At 38.8% G+C, this 15,507-nt stretch overlaps 1 long non-coding RNA gene across 7 annotated transcripts; it reads right to left on the bottom strand.

Moving 5' to 3' along the window:
• Positions 1–6,592: 6,592 nt before the first annotated feature.
• LOC144665490 (uncharacterized) lies at positions 6,593–10,587 on the bottom strand. Of its 7 annotated transcripts, none has more exons than XR_013572961.1 (4): positions 9,962–10,587; positions 8,458–8,548; positions 7,883–7,936; positions 6,593–6,960 (listed from the first exon to the last, which is right to left on the bottom strand). It is a non-coding gene; the product is annotated as an uncharacterized LOC144665490 (long non-coding RNA). The 7 variants fall into 7 exon arrangements; XR_013572967.1 differs by lacking the exon at positions 9,962–10,587 and adding an exon at positions 8,751–8,906 and having other exon boundaries at positions 8,463–8,548; XR_013572966.1 differs by lacking the exon at positions 9,962–10,587 and adding an exon at positions 8,638–8,694 and having other exon boundaries at positions 8,463–8,548.
• Positions 10,588–15,507: the final 4,920 nt, after the last annotated feature.

The following is a 15,507-nucleotide window of genomic DNA, read 5'->3' as shown; positions in this document are numbered from 1 at the left end:
CCAGCTAAACGAAAAAAAAAAGGTTTCTTAAAACTGAATTTTCTGTTCAGGTATTAGTAAAGCGATTTTATAAAGATTTATGTCTTGCCGTGCGCGGTTAGCCGGTTTGGGTCGTCACGGAACGCTTCTTCTCCCCTTGAATAGGGTGTCATTTTTCGGTTTTGGGCCTTAAAAAGGGTATCAATTTTCGCTTTATTTATCCTTAAATAGGGTCAGGGTTTAAGAACCTTGGTGGCACACCCCTATCCGAAATTTATGGGAGTACCCCCCCCCCCCGGGGGAATACACGCATGTTTTTCTCCAGATGCTCACGGAAAGCAACAGAGAATTACAAATACAAAATAAAACTAAAAGGTCGGCCACATTTTATTTAAATATTAAAGCACGGTACATTTGCCTTTTGAAGCAAGCGACTTTCGACTTCCTTGCATCAATGTTGCGTGCGGGAATACACGCATGTTTTTCCCCAGATGCTCACGGAAAGCAACAAAGCATAAATTTCCAAATTATTGAATCCAGTTTCAAGAAATCCTAAACGATTATAAAGCAAATCAACATTTGAAGACATTTACCATCCATTTGAACTTGACTTTGTTCTGGTTCATCGCTGTTTAGGTCTTGGAAGACCTTGGTATCCTGTTTTTAGGCGGTCGAGTGTTCTCTAGGGTTAGTTCTTTCCATTTTGAACTCCAAAAATGTGTTTCTTATTTACAAGGAGAGATAAACTTCGTCCTGAATTCACCGTCCGAGACGCCATTAAATAAACTTTCCTTCAAAACGGAGCACATGTGAATTTCATCGATTATTAGGGGACTGCTGATTGGCTGGCTTGTATTTAAAGGGGATTGCTGATTGGCTGATTCACGATCCGATAGAACGATCGAACGAACGAAACTTCTCAAATGGTTTCAAGAATATGAAGACTGCCTATCGGCAGCAATAAGCATAGGCGTACGGGCACCTTCGGACCTGGGGGGGCGGAGACCTTTTTGCCCGAAAAAAATTGGCACAGGTTGAAAGCCGAATAAAAAGGCATATATAATGGAAAATAAAACGTGCATTGAAACAGCTGTGTACAAAACTTCGCCTGCTTGCTTTAGTTCTTTAATTAATTTCGTGGCGTTGTCCAAAGGTGTCAATGCACCGAATCCTCTTTCAGAAATATTTTATTTATTCACTCTAGTTTAACAAAATTAAAATCAATTTTGGGGATCGAACTTTCATGGTTTTCACCGAATTTGAAAGAAATACAAAAGCGTGTAAAACAATTGGTTTTCGTTGAAAGTTTTACAGCGAGAACACAAAAACCGTGAACACTTTCATTATACTTTTTAAAAAGAAAGTAGAGGAAATAGTTGAAAATTATTCACGAAAAATAACCTGCTGGCTCCATCTCGGTACATTTGTTTATATTTCTCGCAGTTTGAGCTATCATTCAATGGTTTTCTGCAGGAATTTACACATGCAAGATAGAGTGAAGTGTTTACGGTTTTCTGGTTCACACTGCCTAAGTTAGCCCTGAAAACTAAACATTTGAGTCGAAAGCGTTAGCTTCATCACATTTATAACAGCTTTGTTTCCACTAAATCCATCGAGCGCAAACACTCAAGCTATAGAAAAGCTGATTGCAACTGAATCAAACTGTGGGTCACGCAGAATTTGCGAGAAAAATCGAACATGATTATAGCAATTTGCGGGAGGAAACGAAAGCAGATAAAAAAGAAATTTGGACTTTTCACAAAGTTTGGCATATTTCTAACTTTTGCTGTTGATGTAATTCATTTTGAACGTAATGTTGTCTAGACTTTTCGGCTTATTTTCTTTTTTTCTCTAGCATTGTTGCCCGAATTCTAAGCATTTTGCCCGAAAAATTTCGGCACTGGGGGGGCTGCAGCCCCCCTCGCCCCCCCCCGCCTCGTACGCCTATGGCAATAAGGATGCGTAACGTACCGCCTTACAAATGTTGCAAGAAATGATAAATGGTTCATTTTTTTATTATTTATTATAACCGATAATAATCGATAAAATGGATGAAAATCGATTCAATTAAGAGGATGTGAATTGTGAGTATCCATTTTCATCGATTAATGCACCAATCGATATGTTTTATCGATTATATTGATTATATCGATTGGTTTCCGATGATCGATTTTCAGCGATTGGACACGCCGGGCACATTCCTTAGAATGTTCACTTTCTTCGCGCTTTGGCAAAAACGTTTCCAGCGCGCAAAATGGACATTTTGTCGTCATTGAGCCTGGTGAAGAAAAAGAGAGAGCTTGCAGGTTACCAACCAAATGATCTGCTTGGAGGTCCATTTTTTTAGAGACACGTACAAAGCTTACAACCAGTTCAGAAAGATCACTGACTCACTCACTGAAAGATCGTCATAAATTTATTTCAGTTCAAAAAGATACACACGTATAAGTATTTGTTATTTGTTAACGTTTTGTTTCCTTTGATTCTTAAGTTTATGTTATTGGGCGCAAGATAAGCAAAGACACAATCACAAGCATTTCTAGTGTCTCACTAGGAATCGCTGTCATAGCACAAGGAAACAAAATTGTTCGTTTGCCTCACTGGCGCACCGCTTGAATAATTGTTGTGGTAATATTCGTGTTCCTGTTATGTTGGTCTCCTCACGTGATCGTTTAATTGTGCGTTTCGTTTGGACTGAAAATTTCGATTCTGATTCAAGAAGTTACATTGCTTCTTGCCAATAGGCCATTTTACAGTTGTCTGCTCAGTGACCTGGCCTTTGAATGGAAGTGAGGCTGAAGGTGACCTTGTTTTGATACAGACCTCACTGTTTTTGTTGTGTTAATCATGTTGTTCTAATGTTAACTAGTTTGTATTTACATAATAAAGCAGGGAGGTTTGTATCAATGCAAGGTCACCTCCAGCCTCACTACCATTCAAAGGCCAGGTCACTTGGCAGGCAACTGTAAAATGGACTATTCTGGGATCATATATAACCCTTTCATTTACGCTGTACTGAATTATCGCTTCAGAAGCGCCTTTCTTGGGATGGTTTGTCAAAAGAAGAGGGATCAAAAGCCCTCTGGGCTTAGTGTCTCGTGTCACTTTTTAGAGTTTATTTAAAAAAGAGATCGCTTTTCACGTCTATTTATTGCTTGTAAAGTTGATCAGTTATATAACTCCAATAACAGCAGAAAAAGATGACAGACATTGCACTGTATTGCACTTTGGTTCACTAAGCATACATTCTACTGTATACTTATACTATGACTTCCATGTGCCTTCTACACGCTATATGAGATATCGCTTTGGGTGTTTATTTGATAATGACATGCGAGTGGTGATGATTTTGTTAATTCTTATAACCTCTTCTCCTGATTTAGTATTGATATTGTGAGGAGAAATTTGGTTTTGGTCACTCTTGAGCCGGTCTTAATGTTTTTGTAACGCCAAAGCTACAACGCAGCGGCTGAAGAACGTGTAAATTACAGTCATTTTCTTCGCTATTTAAATCTACTGAATGAAATATTCTGCTAGGTTCTGCTTAATGGAAAACATTCGATCTTGCTTGACATGTGATTCCGCGCGAACGTACGCAATAAACTATGTAGTAGTGTTTAACTCGCACAAATCTCACTTTTAAAGAGAGACTTTAACTTCTACACAGAGCTTACTATGCTGTACCATAACTGGTCATAACTTTAAAATGGTTGGGTATTCAATCGACTAACGATTCAAACGATTCAAACCTTTTGTTCAAACGACATGTGTTATGTGTGCAAGATTAACTTTGACATTCAATCCCGACCAACTAATTGCTAAGATTACCATCCCTCTTTAACCCCGATACAATCTGTTGCCGCGGCTAAATTTAAAAAAAGTTGTCTACACAAAGATAAGAACAATGCTTACCGATCGAACAACTGATATTTACATCGTCCTCTCTTTCAGCAACATTTTTACCATATCTGCTATATTCCACGACTGTAATCTCTTTAAATACAGTTGTTACAGTAAATATCCTGTTGAAACATCCACCATTTTCCTACGCTTGGTAAACAGAAATGATTTTCAACTACTTTCCAAAACTCTCAAGATAAAATAATAGATATCAAATGAAAGCACGCTATTCTTTAAATTGGCAACGTGAAGCTGTTATTCTGATACATCTCACAATTGCACAAATTAAAACTTTACAAGCGACCACAAGACAAGACACTCCAAAGAGATTTTAGAGCTTCATGTTAAAAACTGCTTTTCTCGCTCAATTTAAGTTGCGGTATACTAGCGTTATATGCCACAACAACGACAACGAAAAATTTACAGGCAGGTCCATCTAATGACATCTTGTTGATTATTAGACACTTCTGCTTTTCAGATCCGTTCTAAAACTCATCAATATAATTTCTCTCTTTCGGTTAGTACATTGTATTATGCGTTTGTAATAACCTGGTGTATTTCATTCTTCTTCTACGCGTTTTCTGCTTGAGTTACAATTAATTTCATTGATTTTCAGTACAATCTTGTCGGCAAAGGTTAGAATGTTATTTTAAGAACGTAAAACTTGTCTGTATTTTTCTTGATAACTGCTGGCTGCAGCTCAAATATATCCAAAATTGAAAAGCGTACAGCTAATTTAAAGAAAAAAATGCGTCACATCTACGTGTATTCCTCTTAAGAGCTTCATTCATGCACTGAAAAGGCTGTTGTTGTCGTCTATAAATTAAAGTTGTGTCCATTGTAGCGTGGAATTCACAGCAGGATATATGAAGCTACATGTAGTGCCTCTTGACTCAGGTCAATCTTCGGGTCAAAAAAATAAATCAAAGTGCCCTATAGGCTGTCTCGTGTTACAGATTAGTATAGATGTTTAGTAAATAAAATAAAACTGCTTTTGTTTTATAGTAGCTAAATTTGTTATATATATTTTATTGTTTCAGGTTGGCGATATGAAGCAATGTATTAGAAGATATCAGTAAAGATAGTACATGGGATATGTAAAGTTTAATTAACAGTGTTTAAATTTTCAAGCAGCTTAATTTTTTTCTCAGAAAGAACAATTAAAACTTTTAATCGTTTTCATTTTTAAACAAGGAATTATTGATTTCAAGAATTATATTTTTAATAAAAATGAAATAAAATGCTTTAAGTTTGAATTATGGAATGTTTAGAAAAACGTGTTGTTCCTCCTAACTGAGTGAAACTTGCGTACCATCTACAGCGTGGTCGGCATGTAGGACGCCTCACGCTGTCAGAGACGCTGGTTCAAGTCTTACTTGCAACATGGCAAAGAAGAAAGTCACAAAGTTACAAATAAAACTCTGTGAAAAACTCTACGAGGACAGCGTCAAAGATCACATAGATTTCCAAACACAGCTAGTACTGGGTAGCGTGTTCCAGGCGTTCGGTTATCAAGGGAGCAGCGTTAAAAATAGTATTAGGGACTGGTCAAAAAGTACCAGGGGGGGGGGGGGGGGGGCTTGAGGAATTTGAAAAGTGATTACTTGAAAATTTATTACCCACCCGTTCCTTCTTGCTCAAAAGTGATACAACTTCGTTCCCAGGGTTTTCTCTTAAAGAGGGCTGTGAACAGTCTAAATTACAGCATTTTATTATAAATTTTGTACGTGCGGCTTGGTATCACTACCTGAAATGATAGTATTTCTCTATAAACCAGGACAAACAAATATTTCACGAAATTTCATTTATTTTGATAAATTCCGGTTTCCATTGAAGCTGGCATTTTTTGGGCTTTGCACAATATCTGAAAAAACTTCTATTGGTTACTACTTTCAGTGTACCAACTTTCATGCCTGTATCAAAAAGTGCACAATTCAACTAAAATTTCGAGCTAAGCCGCCGGACTAAAACTCACCGAAGCATGTCAGCTCTTTGCAATTAACATTTAATTAACGTCGCAAAAAAGAAAGGTGTAAAATGTTAGATTTGCAAGAAGAGTGTATAACTCTCGATTTGTCACACAACGTTGCGTTATTTATGGACAACGACTGCATAAGTTCCTCCCGGGAGGGCGAAGGGGGCATCAGTATTCGGCCTATGCAACTTCGTTTGTATAGCTGAGGGAGCTCTTGCTCTTCCCTAGTCGTCTTCGTACCGCGCGAGGTGAAAAGCGTGAAGTGCGGGTCGGGAGCGCTTTTCACTTCGCACCGTGCGCTGTATGAACACGACTGGTGACAGGTCGGTGGGGGTATTATAAACTACATAAAAAACCGTTTGAGATGAGCTTACAAGAAAAGACTGAGATAGGCTTACTAAGGTGATGGATTGTTTGGTTGCATAACTGTATCAAAGGTTAACACTCGTGAAAATGGTCGCTATCACTTGCAAGGCGTGGTTTGTGAAAGGTGTCAAATAAAGACTGGAAGCTAGGTTCTGCTCTACATAATAATTTTTCGCGGGTGAAGTTGCATTCTGTGAACTGACGACGTATCACTCTGCCTCCCAATCCAATCACATTTCTGTCTTTGAGTAACTAAAGCATAGAACGTCAACAAAAAGGCAGGCATTATTAAGTCGTTATCGGTGCTATACTGGTAATATTATAATATAGCATTTATTTGTTTATTATTCAATTAACAACCAGCATTCACGTGACATTTCTTCTTATTCCTAAACTTGACGTGTCCGTTCAGTAAATGGCTTATACCTAAAACGTACAAATATTAATTTCATGTTCTGTAAAACTTTAACCAGGTGATAAAAGAAAAATTGGCACTTCAATACAGTAAATGAAAAAGTCGGATTCCTTTATGCAATAACTTTCTTGTCTTTCCGCGCTGGGCTTGTAAAGGAAGAGTTCTCTTCAACATCCTTTCGTTTGTCTTTTTTTTCCTCTGTTTTCTTTGCGTCCTTTTCACTGCCGTCCTGTTTCACGTCTTTTTCTTGTTTCACGCTTCTTTCACTTTCGTAATCAGCGCTATTTGTTTCTTCCATATCAACATCTTCTTCACTTTTCTCTTCCTAATTGAGAGCAAATGAAAACAATATTGTCTCATAATAAACCAATTGTAGTTTTGACACGAGTTTGACCAATCTGAGTGAAAACTTCCCCTTTGGATTGTTCCATTCTCCAAAGTGGGGACACTAAGTAAATTCTACCCCACACTGCAGAGGACACCAAGCACATTCTACACCACACTGCAGAGCACTCTAAGCACATTCTACCCCACACTGCAGAGGACACTAAGCACATTCTACCCCACACTGCAGAGGACACTAAGCACATTCTACCCCACACTGCAGAGGACACTAAGCACATTCTACCCCACACTGCAGACGACACTAAGCACATTCTACCCCACACTGCAGAGGACACTAAGCACATTCTACCCCACACTGCAGAGGACACTAAGCACATTCTACCCCACACTGCAGAGGACACTAAGCACATTCTACCCCACACTGCAGAGGACACTAAGCACATTCTACCTCACACTGCAGAGGACACTAATCACATTCTACCCCACACTGCAGAGGACACTAAGCACATTCTACACCACAGTGCAGATGACACTAAGCACATTCTACCCCACACTGCAGAGGACACTAAGCACATTCTACCCCACACTGCAGAGGACACTAAGCACATTCTACCCCACACTGCAGAGGAGACTAAGCACATTCTACTCCACACTGGAGAGGACAGTAAGAACATTCTACCTCACACTGCAGAGGACACTAAGCACATTCTACCCCACACTGCAGAGGACACTAATCACATTCTACCCCACACTGCAGAGGACACTAATCACATTCTACCCCACACTGCAGAGGACAGTAATCACATTCTACCCCACACTACAGAGAACAGCAAGCATATTGTACCCCACACTGCAGAGGACACTAAGTAAAAGGTTTAGGGTACATCTCTAACAAGGCTTACCGACTTGTCACACTTCTTGCAGACCCACTGATATCATCGTGTCTTTGGATTGTCCTACATAACCAAGTAAAGTTAGACTTTGATAGAAAAGGTAACTGTATATATCTGTGATGCTTACCTACTTGTACGGGTAATGACAATATGAACAATAAGGACGCCTAGTAAACATGTAACCCTATCCTTTCCACACCTTCAATCTGAAACAATTCTCAATGAAAATAAGGTACAACTATGCGTAAAAACCAGTCAGTAAAATTTAATAACCTTGATTAGATTATTAATTCTCAATACCGTTTTTAAAAGTTGCACAGACATTTAGTTCACATGACAAATCGTTGACACAGCTACCTAATTAGTAAGACATATAAGTGAAATTAACAAAGCAAATTAGTTTCCGGTTAGATAACGCATGGATTAATAATATTCTTCTCTTGACAAATTGTTTGACATATCTGTAAATTGCCGCGACCTTTTATTAAACAGCTTTTTACAAAGGCTTTCATCTTGTAATAAATAAGAATAAAATGATCATTTACAGAACGCAGCTCTAGAAAAATAAATCACTGAATAAATACTCCACTGAAAGCAGTTCTTTCTTCGCCGCGAATTCAACACATTTTCCCATCAAGTTGCCGAAATAGTGCAAACAGACACTCTAGTCAAAACCTAGAAAACAAAAACAAAACAAGAATCATTCCATTAAAACAACAACTACTGAAAACTAACACATAACATCACGTACTCATATCACTCACCTGTCTTAAATATCAAAACGTCTATCAAATTACTTCTTACTTCTCTAAACTAAGTAACAACTGAAAACATTCATTAACATACGAACCGCTCTAAATATATCTGTGATGCTTACCTACTTGTACGGGTAATGACAATATGAACAATAAGGACGCCTACTTAACATGTAACCCTATTCTTTCCACACCTTCAAACTAATCTGACCCGTTTGTGACCCGTCGCACATCCGTGCAAGATACTTGTGGAATTCATTAATAAGAATCAACTGATCGTTCACATTTTACGACACACAAGGAGAAATCACTTTATTCTACCACTGCAAACCCGATTTACCTTGCTACCTTGTCACTTCTTTACCTTACTGAGGTCTTAGATGCATAGTCCTGTTTTCAAAGTTGTTAAGATGCCATATTTTTGAAACAGATTTTTATTTTTATCAGTTGAAATGTAAAAAATGGAGAACAGATGATTTTGTGATTAGTAAGACATAAGTACAATCATGAACAATTTACAAAGCAAATTAATTTCCGGTTTTTTCAGATAACGTTAACCGCGGTAATTGTGTGCCAATCTTTTATTTGATTGCGTGATAACTTGACTCAATTTTAGCTTAATAATAATCCTCTTGACACATTGTTTGACAGATCTGTAAATTGGTGCGACCATTTATTAGACATCTTTTTACAACGCCGGCTATAATCTTGCAACAAATAAGAATCAACTAATCGTTCACATTTAACCACACACAAGAGACAATGAGTTTATTCTCCGACTGCAAACCTGAGAGATTTACCTTGCTACTGTGTCACTTCTTTACCTTACGTGAGGTCTTAAAATAACCACAACTATGACAACCAAGTTCAAAACATTAGCATCTGTTTTTCAATCAGATAAAATCTTTTTATCATATTGTCGGCTTTTTGCCGGACTAACAAAGGGAGAATACTTCATGTAATACATCACATTAGAGACGGGAATGTCCATTATTTTTTTAAGAAGAGGAGAGAGAACAGATAGAACAATTTCTAGCACAGAAAAATAAAGCTGAAAAAAATCGTGCAAGGAGAACCATGAGGAAAAAAAAAGAAGAAAATCTTAAATTTTGTTTTTGCATAACCCGAAAGCGAAAAAAATACTGCCCAGAAAAATTGCCCAAACCCCTGCCCCATATCGCCTAAAAGCAAAATACTACGTACCTTATATTCCGAGAATTTACAATATATGTGTAACAATTAAACTCGAAGGGAAACCACATATTATGCCAAGAGCGTTAGAATGAAGGTCTAAAAAGTTCACTTGGAATACAACGAAAGGTCTATTTCTTACCTTGTTTCCTTGCTACCTTATCACTTCGTTACCTTACGTGAGGTCTTACACAAAGCACTATCCTGAGCGACCGAGTCAACTGCAATATCTCGCGTTACGTCACGGTCACGTCGTTTACGACGTGACCGTGCCGTAACACGAGACAAAAAGCAATGTATGTTTTGCGCTTTAGATTGACATTTCTGCTCTTCAATCCTAAGAAAACTCATCAAATATAATTTCCCTCTTTCGGTCATACATTGAGTTCTACCTTTACCTCAGAGCCGAGTGTAAACGAGGCTTTGCAAATCGAAAGTGTAAATGTTTCTCTCGATGAATCAGAACCGCCTGAAAAAAGAAAGGCAAAAAAGTACGACTCCAGACTGGCGGAGTTCTTTTATTGAAATGTGGGAAAAAGTATGGAACAGCACAACGCTAGATTTGAACAAACAAACGCCACAGTTGACATTTTTAAAGATTTGGCATCAAAATAATTGTCTTTATCTAATCGTTTATCTTCTGTTATTAAATTGTTGTTATTCATGCCACAAAGGTCACCCCTTTCAATACAAAGTTGTGCAAAAGTCACGTAGCAATCATAGTCTTTTTTAGGATGTCGTTTTTTGTTCAACCTTTTTCAACGCAATTCTCCAACGAACTTTCAACATGCCAAATGCTTGTTCCATTACAGATCGTAGCGCACCGAACTTTAGGTTTTAAACTTTCGCTGCTCCTGAGTCAGGCGTCCTCTGTCCGGGTAGGGTTTCACTAGCCAGTTCGTTAGCGGATAGGCGCTGTTGCCAGCTAAAAGGGGCCTTATTTCTGTTCCATTTTTATTGCCTGTTAGACCACATCTCTTTTTTATAGCGTGCCTGTATTTTTACATAATAAGCCCTTTACAATAAATACTCCTAACTTACTGTTTGATAAACCAGCGCTTTAGTTGCGACCTTTGTAAAGAAACAATTATTCTTTGATAACATTTGTTTTGTGATCGGATGCCGCTGGAATTTCATAACATGGCGGGAAAATTCCGCGGCCTCACAAAGCAAATGTTGACATGGCGGGAAAAATATTGACATGGCGGGAAAATATCTCCCTGTACAATTATCTCGTGTCGTCATGACAACGTCGTCATGACGACACGAGACAAAAATGGCGCAGATTGCAGCCGGACACCCGTCGCCAGCGGTGGACTAGGCTCTAGTTTTCGGATCTCCCGAGCGAGCACTTCCGCCAAAACATTGTCAGAGCGTTTATCCGAAAAGGAGATTGATCTGGCTTCTGCAAGCGCTGATCATTGCAGACTAAAAAGAATTTGTTACTACAAGGCAAGGTTGAACCTTTCTAACTTAGGTGAACTAAACTGTGCTCAAAATGAAACATTGAACCCGAACGGTTTAAATGTTACAACTAGACATGTCCAGATACTTCAATTAGAACAGCTTGACATTGAAAACGATGAGAAAGAGCACAAAGCACAGAGATTAGCACAGTCCATCCACTAATGGGCAAAGATAAGCACTATTTTATTGACGTCAAAGCAAAAAACACATTTAAATGCTCTTAAAAGATCTTTTTTTATCGAGTGAAAAAAATATAGGCAGCCGCAATGGAGATAATTGCGAGTGAAGTGACTAGGAAACGAGATAAGAAAGAAAACCTTTAAGATGATAATTATGAAGCATCTTCATTCTAATTCCTCTAAGCACCTAAATGGATTTTGCATTAAAAATAAAATTGTTTTCTGAGTGATAAAAAAGTGTGCGGCCACTTTTTATGTCATTAGGCTTTTAATTCTCGAAAGCACGTGGTCATCATATTAGAAAAAAAAACAACAGTTTTACTCGATATGAATTAAAATACGCGACCAACGCTTTGCTATTACTTTCGACCATCTTTAAGGGTACGAAAAAAACCTATGTGTCAAGCAGTAGAAACACTGCTTTACTAAGTAAAGTTAAATTCTCAGATACAGCAGTAAAAGAGATGTGTGGCAGTGAATGATATTTCTTCTAGATTATTGACTCTTTTCATTTTCGTGATGAGTTCGTTGAAGCAAGCTGCTCGCGTGCTAATCGCAATCGCCCACGAATCGCGTAGGCTCAAGGTCACAGGTCTTCCACATCTTTATTTCGTGTCCGATTTCTGTGTTTTTGATAACAGCTATGTATTTTTAATAGAGTGAAAGGACATTAATAACTACGCGTCTCTTGTGTAAGCTACTGTACGAGGCACTGTGAGAGTAAAGTAACTTGCCCAAGAACACAACGCAATGACCCCGGCCAGGACTGGAACCCAGACCGCCCGATCCAGAGCCCCGCGCGCTAACCATCAGGCTACCCTCCACCTCCATGCACAGCCATAGAGAGCAAGTTGATGATTTAATTTATTCTCATTACTTGTCTGCTTAATAAAGAATTATCTAGGAAGGAGAAATTATCTATTGGTCACTCGTGGAAAATAAACGCTGGATTAACTCCATTGACAATACTGCCAAAATCCCACGCAATCAATATTCTTTGCAGTCATAAAAAAAAGAACTCGTTTTTTATCGAACGATTGCAGTTTTTTCTTTGTCGTTTTCTTATCGGGTTACATATATCAAACAGGTGCTGTCAAAGAGCGCAAAACAAGCCCTACAAGTTAAAAGCAAATGGAACATTGTCACACACAATTAGTAGAACTAAGAGCTGTCAAAATTGAATTAGATTTAAAGAGAATGTTAGGGACTAAAGTGACGCTTATAGATGACAAGAGCATTAAATTTTCCATCCACCTTGCAACTTTAGAAAATGCTTTCAGCCCCTAATGAGTTAAATGGGTTAAAATAAAGTTATAGACCTCTCCCGTATTTCAATGAACAATGGCGCCGAGTCGAGGTCAGGGTGGACACAAATACAAGAAATGTATGAAAATGTCCACCCTAACCTCGTTCTAGTGCTATTGTTCGACGCACTGAAGTGGAATGCGGGAAAGGTCTATTGAAGTGCGATCTCAACTCGAAAGTTGTTTACCATACGAAATTTAACAATTGGTTCATGCTTTAGCGTGCACTATCGAGTTATGGTGTACGCGGGAAGTTTGGAGAGCACGAAAGGAAGCCGAGAGCAACGTTCTAGCTTCTTGCCGCGTTAACGGTTGTTAACGGATGAGGGTTAAAAATGTTTTGTTCCCCATTTTTCGAGTGATTTTAACTCATATAAAACCATGGAGACCTTAGAAAAAGCGCATAAGTTTTGTTAAGACCCTGGATATTCTTATTCTTTGGAGTCAAAAAAATCGAAGCCGTTTTTATCGAACGATTGCAGTTTTTCCTTTGTCGTTTTCTTATCGGGTTACATATATCAAACAGGTGCTGTCAAAGAGCGCAAAACAAGCCCTACAAGTTAAGTTAGTAGAACTAAGAGCTGTCAAAATTGAATTTGAATTAGATTTAAAGAGAATGTTAGGGACTAAAACGACGCTTAAATTTTCCATCCACCTTGCAACTTTAGAAAATGCTTTTAGCCCCTAATGAGTTAAATGGGTTAAAATAAAGTTATAGACCTCTCCCGTATTTCAATGAACAATGGCGCCGCGTCGAGGTCAGAGTGGACAAAAATACAAGAAATGTATGAAAATGTCCACCCTAACCTCGTTCTGGTGCTATTGTTCGAACGCACTGAAGTGGAATGCGGGGAAGATAGATAAATAGATGCTTTATTAAAACTAAATTGCAACCCGAGCATCTCGAGAGCCGAGTTTCTGTCGCCAAAGATAAAGATCAGAGTTGGCTGCTGGAATATACGCACCATGTATCAGACCGGCAAGCTGGCCCAAATTGTGAAGGAGATGGACAGATACAGAATGGATATCATCGGGATAAGTGAAGCAAGATGGATAGGATCAGGAATGGCGAAAAATCTGGACACACAGTGATACACTCTGGACGAGAGGACAACCAACACACAGAAGGTGTAGCAATCGTCATGTCAGACAAAGCAGCAAAGGCATTGCTGGAATGGAAACTACTGGGAGAAAGACTCATCATTGCTAGATTTAACTCTAACTACACCAAGCTCACTGTCATCACCTGCTACGCACCCATAGAAGATGCAGAGGAGGCACAGAAATATGTTTTCTACGACCAGCTTCAGCAAGCTGTTCAAGAGATACCATCACACGATGTGCTGTGTGTGATTGGAGATTTCAACGCTCGCGTTGGAAACGACAATGAAGGCCGCGAGAAGATCATGGGGAAGAACGGGTGTGGCAACATCAACAATAATGGACGCAGACTCTGTGACCTGTGCGTAGAGAACAACTTGGCTATTGGTGGAATCCTATTCCCGCACAGAGAAATACACAAGATGACATGGACATCCCCAAACGGCAAGACACATACGCAGATTGATCACGTTATAATCAATAGCAAGTGGAAGAACTCGCTCTTAGATGTGAAGGCACGAAGGGGAGCAGATGTTGGGAGTGACCATCAGCTGCTGATGGCAACGCTGGCTATCAAGCTGCACAAAACCAAGAGAGGAAAAGAAAGTGCAAAGAGGATCGATGCCGCCAAAGTTAAAGTTCCAGAACTAAAAACAGCATTTCAGCTGGAACTCAGAAACCGCTTTCAAGCCCTTGAGGAAGAACCGGGCGAACATGACCTCAGCAATTTCCACCAGACAGTGAGAGAAGCAGGAGAGGCGATTCTGGGATTCAGAAGAAGGAAGAAAGATGAATGGATACAGCAAGGAACATGGGACAAGATCAGTGAAAGGAAACAAATGAAGGAGAAGATAAATTCAACAAGATCAGAGAGGGTGAAGGACCGCTGCAGAAAGAAATACCAAGAACTTATATACCAACGTTATATACCATCTTTAAGGCCTTTTGGCCACTCCTGGGTAATCTTGTAGTGGACTGTCTCAATGAAGCCTATGAGTGTTGTGAACTTTCAACTTCTCAGAAAATGGCCATAATTAAATTGATAGAAAAGAAGGGAAAAGATAAAATGTATATTAAAAACTGGAGGCCGATCTCTCTCCTAAATGTGGATGTCAAGATTGCATCCAAAGCTATTGCCAAAAGGTTAGAAACTGTTTTACCTCTTATTATTCATGAAAATCAATGCGCCTATGTTAAGGGCCGATCAATCTTTGATAGCACCAGAATAATAGATGATATTATGTTTTATACCAAAGAAAATAATTTATCGGGTCTTCTTCTAGCTTAACTTCTATCTCGAAGTTTCTATATCGTGCATCACAGTTACCTCTCTCGATTTAAATAATTAAGAGTGCCAACAAACTTATTTTTGATTTCATATGGAAAAGAAAAGGACAAAGTCAAAAGACGTGCTCTAATAGACGTGCTCTAATAAATAACATGGAAAATGGGGGGCTTAAAATGATACACTTGGAATCTCTTATTCTTATTCATTATTAAGCGCAGAAAATGTCTTTTTTTAAACGCTATGTGGACCCGGAATACGCTGCTGACTGGAAACGTGTCTTGGATACACTTTTAAAGCAGGTCGGAGGCCCTTATCTCTTGAAGTGTAACTTTAGTCTTAATGGTCTTCC

Source organism: Oculina patagonica, chromosome 9 (genome assembly GCF_052425735.1).
Source record: "Oculina patagonica isolate OP01 chromosome 9, crgOcupat, whole genome shotgun sequence".
Lineage (NCBI taxonomy): Eukaryota > Metazoa > Cnidaria > Anthozoa > Scleractinia > Oculinidae > Oculina > Oculina patagonica.
This window is presented reverse-complemented; position numbering and strand designations above follow the sequence as displayed.